Here is a 17,218-nt window from a genome sequence, read left to right on the forward strand (position 1 = left end):
GTACAAGTTGTTCACCTCAAAATTGTCAGACAAAAAAGGAAAAACATCAGAAAATCCTCCTTGGAGTCCTGAATGAACTGACATGTGCAACTGCAGAGAAGCCAGGCTAAGTAACTCAGGCATGTCATTATACTAAGCCATCAGATTCTAGAAAATAGTATTGAAAAAGAGCTTGAAAGTAAACCTACCCTCCTTCCAAGGCTCAAATATAATGGTAATAATTACAGAAAAGGAGGTGGACATTTGTTCAGCTGTTACATTTCCTTGCTATAATTCACAGTGCAATATTTTTAATACATGCACCAGAAGTCCAGTGCATAAAATAAACCTTCAGTCATTAACTCCATTTTTAAAGTGATGCTCTAGAACATCTTGAAAACATCTTGTAACAACATTTTTTTTAAAAGATATAATATCTAAATTTTATTAGAAAAGGTATGTATCCGAATTTTCTTTTAATTTGATTGGCAAGTCTATCAGGAGAAGTCTGAAAGAGGCTAGCAAGGAATGTGAAACCACTGTTCTCATAATTCAGAATTTTTTAATTGAAATCCCATACCTGAGGATCTTTTATATGGGTTGATTTGTTCCATTTTCTTACGGAATAGAGGTGAGAAGACAAGATCAGTACTTCTTAAAAGATCAAATGGAGGGGGAGGCAGGAAGAGCTATCCTAAAGATGAAGCACAAATCACTCACAGACGTGCAGGAAGTGGGATAGCGAGCAACATCTTTGGTACTTGGTCAGAGACCAGGAGAAAAGGCAAGTACACAACCCTCCTCCATCATAGGGCTGACTCCTCACTTCTAGGGGTTGAGGAGTTGAATGTCTTAGGACTTTACCCCTAAAACCTCTTCAATTGGTTATTCCTCCATGGATTTGCTGATAAGAGCGGTGATACCTTCCTATGCACATTTTTAAATAACATAGAGTAAATGTAAGAGAGCCTAGAAAGAGACCATGAGAGTGCTCCCAAATCTGTCACAATAAATCTATTTCCTAAGGTGCTTAATCAGTATACAGCAACAAGGCTTGAAGCCAGGTCTTCCACTGCATGTCAGAATTTTACCTTTGATAAAATCACAGTAGTCTCCTATTAAACAATTTGCATGCAAAGGGGATTTTTGTGTAAAAATGTACTCATTTTCATCTTTTTACAGAAGTCCCCAAACGGAATGGTGAACATGGTTAATTAAATTTGGACAACAATAACACGGCCTATTTATCAAACTAATTACATTTTAAAAGTAAAGTGGAACTCTAATAATATTTCAAGCTAAATGTTGTAAGGCATTAAGAAGATTGCACCTAATTTTGTCAGCCAAATTGACCTGAGTGATTTCATTCCCATGACACAGTCCAGAACAGGAGAGTCAAGAGAAGTCCAGCCTGAGACAAATCAGACTCCCTTTCCTATTGTCCAGCCCTTCCAAGTCTGTTCCTCGGGCATTCTTTCATTATCAAGTGGAAGGTGGCAGAGGGGAGGCAAAGAAAAGCATTAAAAAGTTTCACAGAAAATCAGCCACTGGTTGGGTCAAAACAGACTGAGATTTCTGCAGAATGGTGAATAATGTCTTTGGGATGAGGTATGTCATATGCAAGTTTTTCACTCCTACATCAGTGTAATCCCATTGACTTCAGCCAAGGTGCTGTATTTGAAGCAAAAAGTCCTTCAACAGTCACACAGCATGAGGTGGTATTTATGCTCATTTCCAGGAGGAATATTTTCCCTTTTTAATGTAGCTGCACAGCATGTAATAAGTCTTCCTTGCACCTCTCTGCAGAGGCGCACCACTTTCAGCTCAAATAAACCAGAACCTCTTGTACTCTTGACTGTGTGTGCCCTAGCAGCCTTTCATGTCTAAGGTGTAAGTACTGTAAGAGCAAGGGAGGTATTGTTGATTGAAAATGAAAGGATGCTCAGTTGTATAAAAATGAAAGTCCTTGTACTACTGTTAAAAAAAAAAAAAAAAAAAAAAATTGAGGCACTTCTGTTTGCAATAATGGTAAAGAAAAAAACTCATTCTTTTTTTTGAAAATGCCCTCTCTTTCATTCTTTTACACTCAAACGCACATGCCAGCACCTTTTTTCTTTTCCTCCTGCCATTGAGAAATAAAAAGCATGGGAGAGGGTAAAAGACTAAGAACATTGAACAGTTTTGTTTCTGTATTCATAAAAGTGGTCTTTATTTAAGAAATCTCTTTTCAAGTTTTCACCATAAGTATTGCTACCACTTCTAGTTGCTGCCCACAGTTTACAATGTGTCACACGGTCTTTTAAAATGACATTTGTGTCCCTACACAGATGAAATCTTCACCTTCCCATTCCACTTCTTATGAAAAAAATGAAGTTCAGCATATTAGTTATTTATTCCACAAGACTATAACAAAAATAATCAAATATTCTGGAGATTTTGGAATACTTGAAGCTAAAGTGGTTTTATCCACATTCAAATTATGGTTTTTGTGGCGGCTACCACCTTTTGACAGAGTTCACTAAGGTACACATGCATACACTTCCAGACCACTTAATTTTCTACAGAAAATCTGTTGGGCAAATAAATAATTTCTTCCAGCTCTTTCAAGTCTTCTGTTTGGTATTATAGTTTATAAAATATTAAAAACTTTAAATAAGCCAAGACATTAGTTTTAAACACTAAACTAGGTAATAATCTGAGAACCTATGGTTATTATGGCCATAGTGTTATGATACCAGATAAAGCATAAGTATTAGTTTGATTCCTATTTTTGTCTCATAATCAAGATATTATACAGTATCCAACATGAAAAGTTTTATAAAGCTGCATTAAGCTGTATGAAAGTAGAAATCTATGCAAATTCATAAGTGTTTACACCATTTTGTAGAGTATTGGTCCATATTCTCAGTTTATTTGAATTTGAACAAGTCTGTCAGAGGGTATAGATGTGATTTCTTTGTATCTATTTTGCTATCTTATTCTGCCACTAAAAAAATAGAAAAAACCAAGGTTTATAATGTTCAAGGAACAAGTAAAACTCTAATATAATGTTACCTTACATACAACAGGATTTCTTAAGGTTTTTCAACATTAAAAATAAATAGCTGCTTTTCCAGTAAATGATGGAATATTCATCCTGATAATAACTGTAGTCTATGACATATAGAGCAGCATACTGTAAGTATTTATGCAAGATATTCAGTCAGATGCACAGCAAGATTTAATAATAAAAATTAAATTAATGTAGCATCTAAAGAGAGCTTTGCCCAGCATGCCAGACTTATGTCAGGCAGAATCTAAGACAGTACTGCAGTATCCAAGCTATTTTACCATTGATCCAGCTGCCTATTGGTTCCAGCTTTCAAAAGAATATTAAGGTGAAACTGCACAAGGCACCAAGGACCAGGGAGCAGCTTAAAAGCTGCTGTGGTCTGATATCACAGGCAAGGAAAAGAGTCTAGACTCACATCTGCATTAGCAAAGCAGCTGAAAACAGGTTAGGGTATAGCTCTTTGCAGTTACAAAGTTATTTTCCATAGTACAAATTGAGAGGATGTTGATAATTAAGCCTTGACTAGGTATTTCAAAATTTCTACTGTAAAAACCTGAGCAAAAATGCAAAATTGTTTGAAGAACACTGATGTATTTGGTTTTTTATGACAGACAGGAAGAATGAGCTTTTTATACTGAGAGTCTCAGAAAAAAAAATCACTATATTCAAGGTAGTAGACATGGTATTTTGATTTTTATAATGATTTTTATAAATTATTTTTCGTAAAATTTTAAATCATAAGTGATTTTTAGTTGGTAAAGATGTCCTATAACATCATCTCTAGTACAGACATGAGCACCTCCATCTTCCTCTTTTAAAATTCAGGACTTGAATGAGATTTTATGCTGTATTAAAAATGTTATTAAGACATCCCATGTCCTTTGCTATGGCTTTTCTCTCTATTTGTCTTAATGAGATTTAAAGGAAATCCATGTGATCATAGGATACTACAGACTGGAAGGGGCCTCAGGAGATCTGTAGTTCAACAACTTGCTCAAGGCAGGGGCAGATATGGGATCAAGTTAGGGTGCTCAAGGCCTTATCTGATCTGGTCTTGAAAATGGGAACTGCACGAGCTCTCCGGGGAGCCTGCTCCACTTCCTGATTATCTACATGGTGAAAAAATTTCTCCTGTTTTGTTGTACTTGATTTCCGTTGCATCTCATCTTCCCACAGTGAAGATCCTGACTCCATCTTCTTGATAAACTCTCCAATGGTAATAGGGGGCTGCTGTTAGGTACCCCCAAAGCCACCTCTGAGCTGAGCTGAGCAAGCCCCCATCCCTCAGCCTCTCTTCATAGGGCAAATGCTCTAATTCCCAACCATCTCGTGGCCCCCTCCTGAACTCACTCCAGTTTTACGTGTCCCTTTTATAGCTGAGGGACCGAAACTGAATGCAGAATGCTAGACATGTGCTTCTAACAGGCACCGTGTAAAAGGGGATAATACTTTCTCTCCAGTTATCGACCATGCTCCTGCTTATACAGCCCAGGATGCTGTTTGCTTTTTCTACAACCAGTTCACACTGCAGGCTCACCTTCAGATCACTGCCTACAAGAACCTCAGCACCTTTTGAACGCAACAGCTGTCCATCATGGCAAGTCCTTAAACTGTACCGCGGCAAGAGGCTCTTCCTTCCCAGACTCTACCTTGTTGCATCTATCCTTGCTGAATTTCATGAGAGTACTGTAGGCCTATTCTTCTAGCTTGTCTAGGTCCTTCTGGAAGAAAGTCCTACCCAGGACCATAACAGTGCTGGCCCTAGTTCAGTTCTATCTGCAGACTTCGTGAGTGTGTAGTCCATCACCTTTTCCATTCACTGACAGTAATAAACAGAACAGATAATATGATGGACCCAATGAGTAACCCACCTCCAGATAGAGAACACTGAGTCCAGTCATCCAGTTTTTTACTCATCTGATTATCCACCCATCCAGACCGTAATATACTAATGCACATATAAGAATATTGCAGAAGGCATTTTCAAAAGCCTTTGTGAAGTCAACATAAACGACATTCACTGCTTTCCCCTCAGTTATATCAACAAACATTCCAGTATCTAGTCAGCTAAATAACAGTAACTATTAAGTATCACAGCAATCTGTTTGTCTTATAAATCTTGGATTCTGCTGCAGAAACACAAAACTCTCCTTTGAGCAGGAACTGAAATGCAGAAGAGTCTTCTTTGACTCAGAGAAAGAAATAGTGAATTGAGGAAGATCTCCCAAAATCTGAAAGGAATTCTCGGCTGAGTGACTCCCAAAGCAGAAAAAATCCATTGCTGACAGTGCTTGCTTGCTCACTCAGCTCCATGAAATGCCTGAGGACAACTTTGCCAGGAGTTCCACACGGGCTTCCACAGTCTCTCTGTGGTTCTGCTGCTAAAGGGTGTACATTGGAGAAACAGAACTTTTAACAGAGGCAGAGGACAAAACAGAAATGGAGATGATGAGCTTCTGGTTTGCCATTAATATGTTCAAAACCCTCAGAGAGGAAAATCCTTAGGATTTGTTCAGAAGAATTCTGCAGTCCCTAGAGACCTCTCTGTCTGAAAGAGAAGAACACTTTTTATTACATTCTGAAGCAAAAGATCCGGGTCATTTCAGAGAGAATTGTTTGTTTGGGGGAAGCAAGTGAACTATTTATGGCTTCTCTGGTAAGAAGAGTCAAATGTTACTTCTTGAAGGGTGTCTTTCTAGACTTAATAAATATCCTGAACTGCTAAGCCTATATACTGGTCTTTCGTGCAGCTCAGAAATGAAAGGAAATCTAATCATAGTCTGAACAACAGAATTTGTTAATTTTTTATATTAACCTTTGATTATTTTAATCTCATGAACAACAGCTTTTACACAGAAGCTTTCTCGCTGGTATTACCTGTACTCTGTGCTCCAGTGTTGGTGCAAACTGCTTAGGGGAGTGACCCTCAATGCAGTACTTGCTAACGCAATACCTTGCTGGTGAAAAATAATAATCAAAGAAAAACTTTGAATGACCTAAAAGTAATTTCAGACATTTTTACTTTGTATTGTGGACGCTGAGTGAATCAGTAAGATTGCTTTCATACAGTACCTACAGATGTAGATCAATTATATACTTACATTAAAAGATGCACTTTATGACCTTCCATCCAGATAATATAAAAACACTATAATATTTCTTTACATTAGAAGAACCGAAAACTTTACAGAAATTTATACGGAATGGTACTGGGTGTAGAAATATAAACAACTTCTGACCACAATATCCTTGATAATTATTTTTATGTACGTGGGGTTTCTTTTCCAAGTCACTATATGCCACCTTGAAAGAACTTTTTTCCAGTTAGCTTTCATGTATAGCATTTCCCGGGCTCATATCTGTTTCTGGATCAGTGAAACCAGAAGGACCATTTTTTTGCCATGTGTTTTCTAACATATCTGAAATTAAATCTCCTCTCCTTCCTGACAATGCACCATTCTCTCTGACAATATATTTGCACTTTAATTTCTATTTTGCATTAATCAGTTTTTAAGGTTAGTATGAAGAAGAATGTTTTCAGATGATGATCACAGAAGTAACCGAGATGGTTTAGAGCCTCCAGTGTTTTGCTTATAGCAGTCTTATTGTTGGAAGTTTCTGATCTGACCAGAGAGACAGTGGAACAAACCAGAAACATGCTTTTAATTCTCTTCAGAGTGAGGCGAGCCAGCCTATGGAAAGCTGTTCAAGCTACCTGGTTGACACTGCATGGGCATAGGTGAGAACCTGCACATACACTTTATAGTTCAGTCATGCAGGAATCTTCTCCCAGTATTTTCAGCCCTTTCTCTAACAATAATCTGTCCAAAGTTTCACTCATTTTCAGGCATAGAATTGCGAACTGAAGCTCAATACCCTACTTTCACATAAAAAGAAGGGATTTAATATCTTATGACTACTCATATGAGACTGACACAAGCAAAGAACAAACACAACCTGAATGTTGAAACAGCTCAGTTCCCAAAACCATGGTTTCTTGCTTCCAGAAGTCTTTTTTTCTTTCTTAGCACTAAGATCAAAACTGAACTGACTTTCTCACCTTACAGTAATATTCATACGAGAATATAATGTACTGGGTCTGGCTCAGACAGAGTTCATTTTCTTCATAGTATCCTGTGTAGTTCTGTGTTTGGGATTTATGACTGAACCAGTTTGATTGACATCAGCATTTTGGTTGTTGCTGAGCCGTGCTTGAACTCATTACATATTCATAAAATTGTTTAGTCTCTGACAGAAACTTTTAGGCTTATGTGGCAAAAGGTTTTGGAATCTGTCAAGAAAATTAGTGTACTTTTATAAAAAAATAATTATATCTGTAACAATCATTCTCCTTCAAACACATGCTGAAATCGTTCAAATAGAATGCTAGTTACATTGCTGGTTCATTCCTCAGATGATATAATGGTATTGACCTTTTTTTCATGAGAGCAGAAGCAAGAAAAAAGAAAACCTGAACAGATTACATATCAGTCTTAGATTTCTCTTTCTCCGAAGTAGCAAAGTTTAATCAACTTATTCTTTCTGCATTTCTATTCTCATGAATAATTATGAAATCTTTGAAATTATTATTCAGACATAACAACAAGACGATGTGTTAATTACTCAAGTAGTTTTAAACTTTGAAAGTTTATCAAGTGATTATGTGTCTTTCCCAAATTGATGCTATATCAAAAGTCTGCTTTCAAGTTATTTGAAGCATCATAGTTTTACAGAAACAGGAGATTTATTTCTCTCCTTTTAAGATAACTTCATTAAGAAAATTATTTGTGAGCAGGTCAGTATTATCCGACCTGATGAATTCACAAATTTGACTAGCAGGATAAATTACATAGAAAGAAGGACTTCAGAACATTATGAATAAAATTTCAATTCCCACAAGAAAATGTTTCTTTTGAACTTAGCTAAGAACTGTTACCTCTTTTCCTCCCACCCAATTCAATTAATTCTGTACTTAGCTGTGCATTATCATTACCTTTCTTTTTCTGAAGTTTTTAGAAGCTTTGCAGTTTCTGCTGTCTAATCCATACAATTTACCATACTGTTCATTTGGAGTGTTGATTTTCTGGCATGTTCCGAGGACAAAACAGAACAGGAAAGGCAACCTATATCAGCTGAAATACAAATAACCATGCAGTTCTCTTAGCATCTACTTAAGAAAATTATCAAGAAAAACTAGAGGACTTAGAACATTTAGCTCACTCACATTCAGTAACTCAACCATTGAAATGTAGTCTTGATTAAATGAAGCATCACTCTTCCTTTCTATGCCTAAGTATTCAGCAGAGATTCAAGGGAATAAAAAATAAAGAGAAAGAATTGGTAACAAAATACATTGTCATTTACATCGGTATTCCTTATTTCACATGGACTCTGGTTAACAAGTACTTAATTTCAAATCTGTGGCTATTTGGGAGTTGTTGGGTAACATATTGCCATTTCAGATTTTGTATGGGTACCAACAATTAGAGACAATGGAGTCTTTCATTTTCTGCAATGTAATCTTATGTTCATATCTCAGCAATCAGAGAGAAGAGAACATGACATGACATAAGCAGAAGGTGGCACAACCAAATCTTGTGTCATCTTGAAGTTAATAAATACAGTTAATAAATACATTTGTCACACTTGGATATATCACACTTCAAAATCAAAGGACTTGGATAAATTAAAACATTCCTCTATTAGCAATGATTTTGCTACAACTATATTGGCCTGATGCCTAGGTCTCCTGGTGAGGTTTATCTTCGCTTTAGGGAAACATTTGGGTTCTTTAGCATTGTTTAAGATAAACATTTTATAATTCATCTGCCCTGTATGCTCACTTTAATTTCATTTAATTGCTTTGCAATCTTCAGGGAAAGTGAAGTGTTTTCAAAGTATCAACACTTTTCTATGCTTAACTTTGGGCATGCTAGATTTTCACTTAATACATCAGTTATACAAATTACACAAAATTATCTTCTCTGCATACTGTATAAGAGCTCCTGAAATGATGGGCTCTACCTCATACAGTTAGATGAAAAGTAAAGGATATGATTTTAATGACAGCCCAGGGAGGTTTTTTTACCTGCCTGAATATCTGGCCACAAGCTAACCGTTGCTGTAAAGGCTCAGGATAGATCAGAGGGAGGTGTTACTGGACAAAGTTTTATGAGATTTGCTCTAAAGAAGGTCAGACCAGAGGATCAGAAAGGTCAGTTCCTAAATGAGACATTTATGAAGATAGGAACAATTTCTTCATTTCAGGCACTTTTAGCTGCATCTGCTGAAAAGAGTGAACTCAATGCAAGAGGATAGAGAAAATCTGTACTCATGTCAGGATGGTACTGTCAGCAGAGCAGTAAAGTTGTTTTTATGCACCAATATCCGTTAATTTGATGTAATGATAGTAGGAGACCCTCTAGCATGACTGGAAAATAGTCACATATAAACAAAACTTCACCTTGTTGATGTTTTTCTTTCATCCTTCCTGTTAAAGAAAAGTCTCTGATATAGACTCTTGGGCCAAAATATATATGAACACTAAAATAGGTTCCTGAAATGTGTAGAACTTAAAATAGGTGTGGAGTGAAAGTGTGCCTATGAAATATTCAGAACATTTTCTTAGAGGAAGTGGTCGTACACAGAATGTTTCTGTAGAACGCAGGCCTCTAATTTTGTCTAAAATTTAGCTTTAAAATGTAATATCATAAACTTTTCTTGTTATGTAACATCTATGGGTCTGGCAATTTTTTATTCTTAACATGAAATTCAGCATACCAAACATGAGATCGAGCCCATATTTTATGTGGTTACTTTTACATTTCAGTTAATTCCTCTTAGTTTAGTTTTCTGTCAACAAAGCATAGTGTATAGTGTTGACTTAATTGATTTGCCTGCAGTTCAGGTTTTATTCAAAGGAAAGGAAAGAGACAGAGAATGGAAGTAACAGTAAAGATACCAGTATTATCAATTGTAAGGTTTGAAAAGTCATATACTTAGACCTTGGGTGATGTCTCCAGCCTTCTAGAAAAACTCCAATCCTTCAAAAAAAAATCTGGCCATCTAAGTAATGATGGAGGATCTCCTCAAATATAAGAAGCAGCAACTAAAATTTCTTAGGAAGTTGTCACATTGTAGGACTGTTCTGCAGTCTTGGAGGAATCACGGTAATTCAGTGTTTTCTGTTCACATACATTCAGAACTAATTAATTAAAAACAGCTCTAATAGCTATGTAGTTTATAAATTAATTTAATATGATCATTTTGTATCTAGGTATTCTTTTTTTTCAGAGGAAATATTAACTGCCTTGATTTACTTATTTGAAGTGGAGGAATTTTGATCATCAAATTTTAATGTCTTTAGGTATAAGCTTCATAAGCCTTCATTCTCTGCTTTGATCTAAAGATAGCAGTTTTGAAGTTAGCAAGAAAAACCTGAATAACAGTGAATACAGTAACAAAGACATTAAATCTAATTAAAAATTTAAGAAACGCCAAACCAAGGATAATGAAATGTTCTTTCAATAATTTTAAATGGCTATTGAGATTTTAAACAAATAACAAACTGGGCCTGAGATTACTCTGGGAACCAGAAAGAATATTGAGTACAGAAGTAACAAATTTTAATATTTTGATTTTATAAGTCTTCCAAGATACAAATTTTCTGACACAGTCATTTACCATGCAATCTTTGGTGCATATTGATTCTTGCTTCAGTCAAAACTCAAACTCTGTAAGTAGAAAATGCATAATTTTATACATTGCACAGGAGGATATTGATTACAAAAGTATTTGATTTTAAAATACTTCTATTTTCCACATTAATTTACTTCCAATTATCACCATACAGCAGAAGTCTAATAGAAGAAAAATAAAATTACATCACAACACAGAAATAATGAGATTGCCTCAATATCTGTGCCCTCTCCAAATTATTGCGTGTACATCCTAGAAGTATCTCTTAGCGATGGAGTTGAATGAAAATATCATTTATCACTAAAAAAGCACAGCTGCTATGTATGTCCACCCACAAAGTACTATAAAACCTATTGAAATATCGTATAAAAAGAAGTCAGTACAAAGACACAAAGTAGGACTTTTAGCAAGAGTTTAACTGCCAGTTATTTGAAGAGCTACAAAGCACAAAAATAACAAATGGTGACTTTGGAACAATGGGTTTGGGTTTTTCTCTGTGATGTTCCAATAAGAAATAATAAAAACTTACTTTTTGGATATAGTTTCTCATAAAATTAATTTTAGCTAGAGGTTTAGCAAAAAGGTACCTGCATTCATTTTACAAAGTGAAAAACTAAACTAAATTAAGTAAAGGAAGGAAAGTAGAAGACACAGTATGACCCAAATTTCAGAATTTAAGGGACATTTGCACTGACTTGACAAGGCTCAGATTAACTAGATCAGCTCAGGAAAAAGGTATATTTTTATTAAAACTACAAAAGAACTAAGTGAATGGTGTGTAAGGGAAGAAACATGGGGTTTCTTTGCCAATCATTTGAAATTGAAAAGTTTTAGTTTAAATAAAGCTAACCTAGTTCTTAGAATTCCTTCTGCCACTGTATCGAAGACAGGCACCTCCAGAGTAAAATTCATCTCATGTTGTCCAGGCACTATCAACTGTCCATTAAGTTAAGTTACGAAACCAGCTTTTAATTTTTAAGGTTATTTAAGATTAATGTCCTCTCACAGGGTAGCAGTAGAGGTTTTTGAAATTTTTATTAAAAAGATGACGAATTAGTTCTTGCAAAAGTCAACTTTTTGATATGTGCAGCGAGGCAGATAGAGAACCAACTCAAAACAAATGCTACAGAATCAGAAGACTGGGTAGTTACGCAGTGAGGTATTTCAAGAATGGCCAGTATGTCTTGAACTCTGATCTAACATAATCCCATACTGTGCATCAAAGCACAGGTCTGAAGCACTGGCATTGCTCTTGTCTGAATTATGATAGGGAGTGAGGCTGAGTAAAAAAGATATATGTGTATGTTATATTTAGAGAGAGAGAGAGATGTAAGTTTCCATCTCTTTGTTCTGGTAACACGGGAATTGATATGCAGTTCAGCAAGAAAAAAAATTGTGTCTCTAGGGGTAGGAAAGAGAAATTAGAACCAGAATATTTTACCTTTTTTGAGTTTTCTCTTCCTTAACTAGAGGCAAACTGTTGATTCAGGTCCCAGAGGCTAGGAACAACTTCAATCATTATTTACATAATTAAAGAAGGTCTGATGAGAAGACATTTGGAAAACATAAAGGCATGTAAATAAGTGCATTTCATAAAGTGTTTTGACTACTGAGCAATAATATAGTACAAAGATAATGAGTAGACTTACTGAATGTTCATTGATGTATAATTACTGTATCAATACCATAGCGTAAAATAGACATGTTGCAGATGGAGATAGAAATGCAGTGTCTAGGGCACTTTATTTTTAGCAATGATGATCATTTTTCCTTTGAAATTTGTCTAGTCATATCATTCACCCTATTAATTTCTTGCATTATTTTCAAACACAGTTGTGTTCGCATTTTTGGGTTTTTCTTGCTGTAGTACTCACATTAAAATTAATAGAATGACAGAGTTATTTTCCCCAAACATTGACTTTAAAGAAAATTTTGGAGTTTGTGAAAACAAATTTTTATGTACAAAATAATCAGTTTGGCAATAAATCGTTATCAGTGATGATTTCAGGTAATGTAATATTTCATTGAAATCAATTATAAATGAGGGGTTTTTTTTAGCTAGGGTGAAACAGAATCACTGTTGTGTATAGGGATTTGTATAGGAATGGTCGGACTCGATGATCCTGAAGGTCCTTTCCAACGTAGTGACTCTGTGATTCTGTATTGTGGACTGCAACTGACAACTATATGGGCAGAGCAATAAGGATATACCTATTCTACATAGGTACACTTTCATGCAGTCTTCCATATCGTCCCCAAAAATTTTATGGGTATGCTAGGACTGAAAAATAAATTTAAAATTCAAATTGCTTGCTGAGTTTTACAAAATATTATCACCATATGAAGTATAAGTAAGCTTTAAAACTATAATATGGGATGAGCATTGCAGCAGAGGGGCAAATCCAGGTTCTCCTTCACCATGTAGGTATGTTTAAACTGTAGGTATTGGATACATGTGATGCCCAGCAGTGTCTAGTTCTTGCTGCTTTTTGAAAGACACATGTCTGTCAGCTTTGCCATGTGCCCCCTGCTACTCTCCTGCTAAATATACTCTACTTTGTCCTCTCCATAGTCTTCTCCATTTAGTTTATAAAACTGCAGACGAGAAAGACTTGGTTTTATGTTAGTTTTGCCTGATAAAAATTCAGATAATTTGGCTTGAGATGAGAAGGAACTTTCTCATGAGGGAAAAGTAGCACATATAAATATGAAAGAAAGTTATATCTCACTCCTACAAAGGGCTTTTATTTAAGAGCATCACACTTAATCTCTGTGAAATATAGGTATTATCCTAGTATCCTAGGAGTCAGACTTGTTGTCTATGACAGTTTTGGATTTACAAAAAATATAAAGCTCTGTTCAATCAGGAAGTAACAACTCTGTACAGGCATCACCAATTCCAGAAAAGCTAAAAGGAGGATGACGTGTAACTTACTCTGCTGGAAGAGAGGAGAGAGAAGAAAGGAAAAAAAGAGGTAGAAATAAACGGTTGGCAGCCTGTATCCATGACACCAAGGGAGAAGGGAAATTACTGTTCCCAGCCTCTCCTGTCTTGCCTCGCTGCTTGCTAAGGTACATGCATGAAAATACAAGGGGGCATATTCCAACTCCAATTCTTTCATGTATTTCTGGTGTATCTGTCTCATTGCCTGTCTGCTCAAATCACTGCTTCCTAATTCAAGCATTTTCTTGCTTGGAGTCAGATTTCATTTCTCCTCAGGGCTCATCTCAGTCAGAAAGATTCTCCTTTCATCCAGTCTCAGTTGTCCTAGGTCTATGACTTGGTTTTCTACCTCAAACCGAATAAAAATCTTCTCAGACCCCATCTCGCACACATTTCTCCCACCAGCCCGTCTCCTTTCATTCTAGTTTCTAATTCTTAGCTCTAATCAGGAACTTTTGGGGTTAGCATTTTTCTGCACTGTCACATACATGGCCACAACATATCCTTCTTGCCTACGCAGGCAACGCTATATCACAGGAGAAATTTCCCCTTCTTGCCAATGTCTCTTCCACAGCAGAATAGCTTTTGTCTCCCCTGAACTGCAGTCAGGTGATATCTCTCTTTGCTCTCTCTGGGCCCTGGTTTTCTCTTGTATTCTGTGGTCTCGCTGTAGCACAGCCCTTGGACTGCAGCGTGCTCAGGCACTCATTGAAGCTGACCCACATCTGATGTTCAAGAGGCATTCAGGACAGTGAGGAAACAGCACAGAAGCTGAGGAATGATTGTTCAGTGATATCGGTTACTAAAAGCACTGCAGACCATGTACAAACTGTGGTAATTTGAATGCCAACTTTTAAAAGTTTGCACAGGAAGAGGTAAATATCTATCTCTTGCACAAATAGAGGGTAAATATCTATCCCTTGCACAAAAAGGCTGACTATGTGAAGAAATTCAATCCATGCAGTTGAAGTCTGACAGAATTACAAGTTTGTAATTCTTGTAAAATGAGAAAATTCAGTTGTTCTTATTTGCAAAGTAAGACATGGGAGAAAGGGGGAAGAGAAAGGGGTGGTTTCAGTCCTGCCTGTAGTATATAAAGCTTTGTAGTCAGTGTCTATCCACTGCACTTGCAATGAAATATCATTGTCTAAAATACAATGACACTCTGTGAAACAGGCATAAGGCTTCAGGCTTCCCTACTGCTTTAAACGAGGCTTACTCTGACTTTCTTCTGAGCACAGTAAAACCTTTGTAGTGTGTGTCTACTTCAGCAGGGGAGACAGTAAGTTATTTCAGTTGCTCCAGTTTCAAACAGCTCTGGATGTTCTGCAGAAAGAGGCTGTGGTTTAAGTCTCCTCAGGTGGAGAAAGCAGAGCTCAGACCTCACACATTTCAGAGTGTCCTAGCAACATAGCTGGAGGAGATATGTGTTTAAAGAAAAGCGCGCTCCTGCACGTGCTCTCTGAAAAAAAAAATTTTATGGGGTGAAAGACCTTGCTACAATGTGCAAGACAACAAACAACAGACACCCTACCCCAGTTACATGGCACAACCTTGTGAATTCTTTTATCCACTCTTTCATTGTCAGATTCCCCACCAGCTTCACCAAGGTGGCTCCTTTTTACTGGTCCAGTCATTCTGGTAGCTAACAATATGTATTTTATTTCGTCGTTCTAACAAAAGGCTAAAATATCAGATATTGCAAATGTTCTTCAGTCTCATCAAGTACCATATTCACCAGTGAAATTAGGAACAAAATAGATTTGCTTAGCTATTGCCTGAAGATAGTATTCATATAACCTACATTACACCTGTATGCCTGTGCCAAGCTCCATGGGGCTCACTCTCCAAGCACCAGAAATAATTATCTATTAAGTAATACTGGGCTTATAGACATAGCGGGAATGACATAAGCATGGTTTTCAGTACATTTGCTCAAAACAGCCTAGTACAGTCATACTTTTAAAAGAAAATGCAAGCATTTTAATAACCTGTTGTAAGTAATTTCTGTGCAACTTAGCTCCTATTTAACAACAGATATTTTCTGTTGCTTAAAAACTGTTTCCCCCTTACCCTGGCTATATTCCTTTGAAAATTAAAAAAGTATCTTGTATCCTACCCAGTAGATGGGCTAAACTTTCTAGCTATTTATTTGATCTTACTTTCTTAGACCAGCCTTGAAGTTACATTTCCCTTTTTTTGCAATATTAATGTGTAGTGAATATCAAGTCATCCGACACTGCATTAATATATTTCAATATCATACCAGTTTGATTAATTTTGGATTTTTTTAACTTTGGATTAATTAAAAAAGAAATACAAACCTTCCATTGAATAGTAATACTCCACAACCTTGGCTTTATAAAAGATAAGACTGACAAAAGTGTTAATCCATTAACTTCACAAATATGTCATAAAGATAAATGCAACTGTGGCAAGATAAGATTGTTACAAAATCTATATTAAGATGTCAGTCTGAAAGCAAACAATAAAACAAACACCAGGGACTTGTCTCACTGAATCCTACTCGTCAGATGTGAAAGAAAATTATTAAGACAATGTAAAATCAAACGTGATTTGTTGAAAAGCATATGAAGTACACCATAGCCATATCTTAATACCAAATTACATTGTTTCATGAACATTGTAATTCAGGTCACTTGTTCTTCTCTCTTTTGGTTCACTGTGCTCACCTTTTTGACCAGTCCATGTGATGAATTGTAAGAGATGAGGTCCAAAGCAAAAAAAAATTTTGTTTCCTTAGGACAGGAACAGCTATAACCATAAGGAAGACAAATTGTTATATATTCTCTAAGTGTGATCAAGTAATTTCGCATTTTAAGAAGTGAAAAATCTAAGAAATAAACATTTATAAATGCTAGCTAGGTCTTTTCATTAATCACCTGCACAGGCACAATAGAATCATATGGCAATTTTGGTAGTCGGAGACTAAAAACCAGCAGTAGACACCAAGGTCCTCAAAAGCTTTTTCTGAATCAAGTATTTTCCAAGAAAAACAGACATTGTGTTAGAAAAATGACATATGCACCACTGAAAGTACCACACAGCTGATTTCCACATGCGATCTCTTGTTACAGAGGATTTTCAGAACAGGATCAAAGAGGCAATAGATATGATCTTTATATATAAAAGGAATATGACTAAAAGCACAGAAACTTCTTTTAAATTCTCTTATTCAATGACCAGATTTTAGAGATCTCTAGTCACAATATCTTTCCCCTAATAATTCTTTCCAAAGAAAGATACTATACTATTTGAATATAACTGAAAACAAAATACAAACCATCTAAATAAATTAATGTGGTTTTTTTTAAAGAACAAAACATAAAAGATCTCTTTTCCTTTTCAAATTCAGACATCCATTTCATAGAAGGTTTGAAAGCAAGTACAGTCATTTTACACCTGTAATGGGCAACACAAGTTGTATTGTATATATACCATGGATTCGATACCATGAAAATTATTCATGACCTTCTGCACTCATATGAGAAATAGATTGTTAGTAAATTCAACAGTGTTCCAAA

Source organism: Cuculus canorus, chromosome 4, assembly GCF_017976375.1.
Source record: "Cuculus canorus isolate bCucCan1 chromosome 4, bCucCan1.pri, whole genome shotgun sequence".
In the NCBI taxonomy this organism is placed as follows: domain Eukaryota; kingdom Metazoa; phylum Chordata; class Aves; order Cuculiformes; family Cuculidae; genus Cuculus; species Cuculus canorus.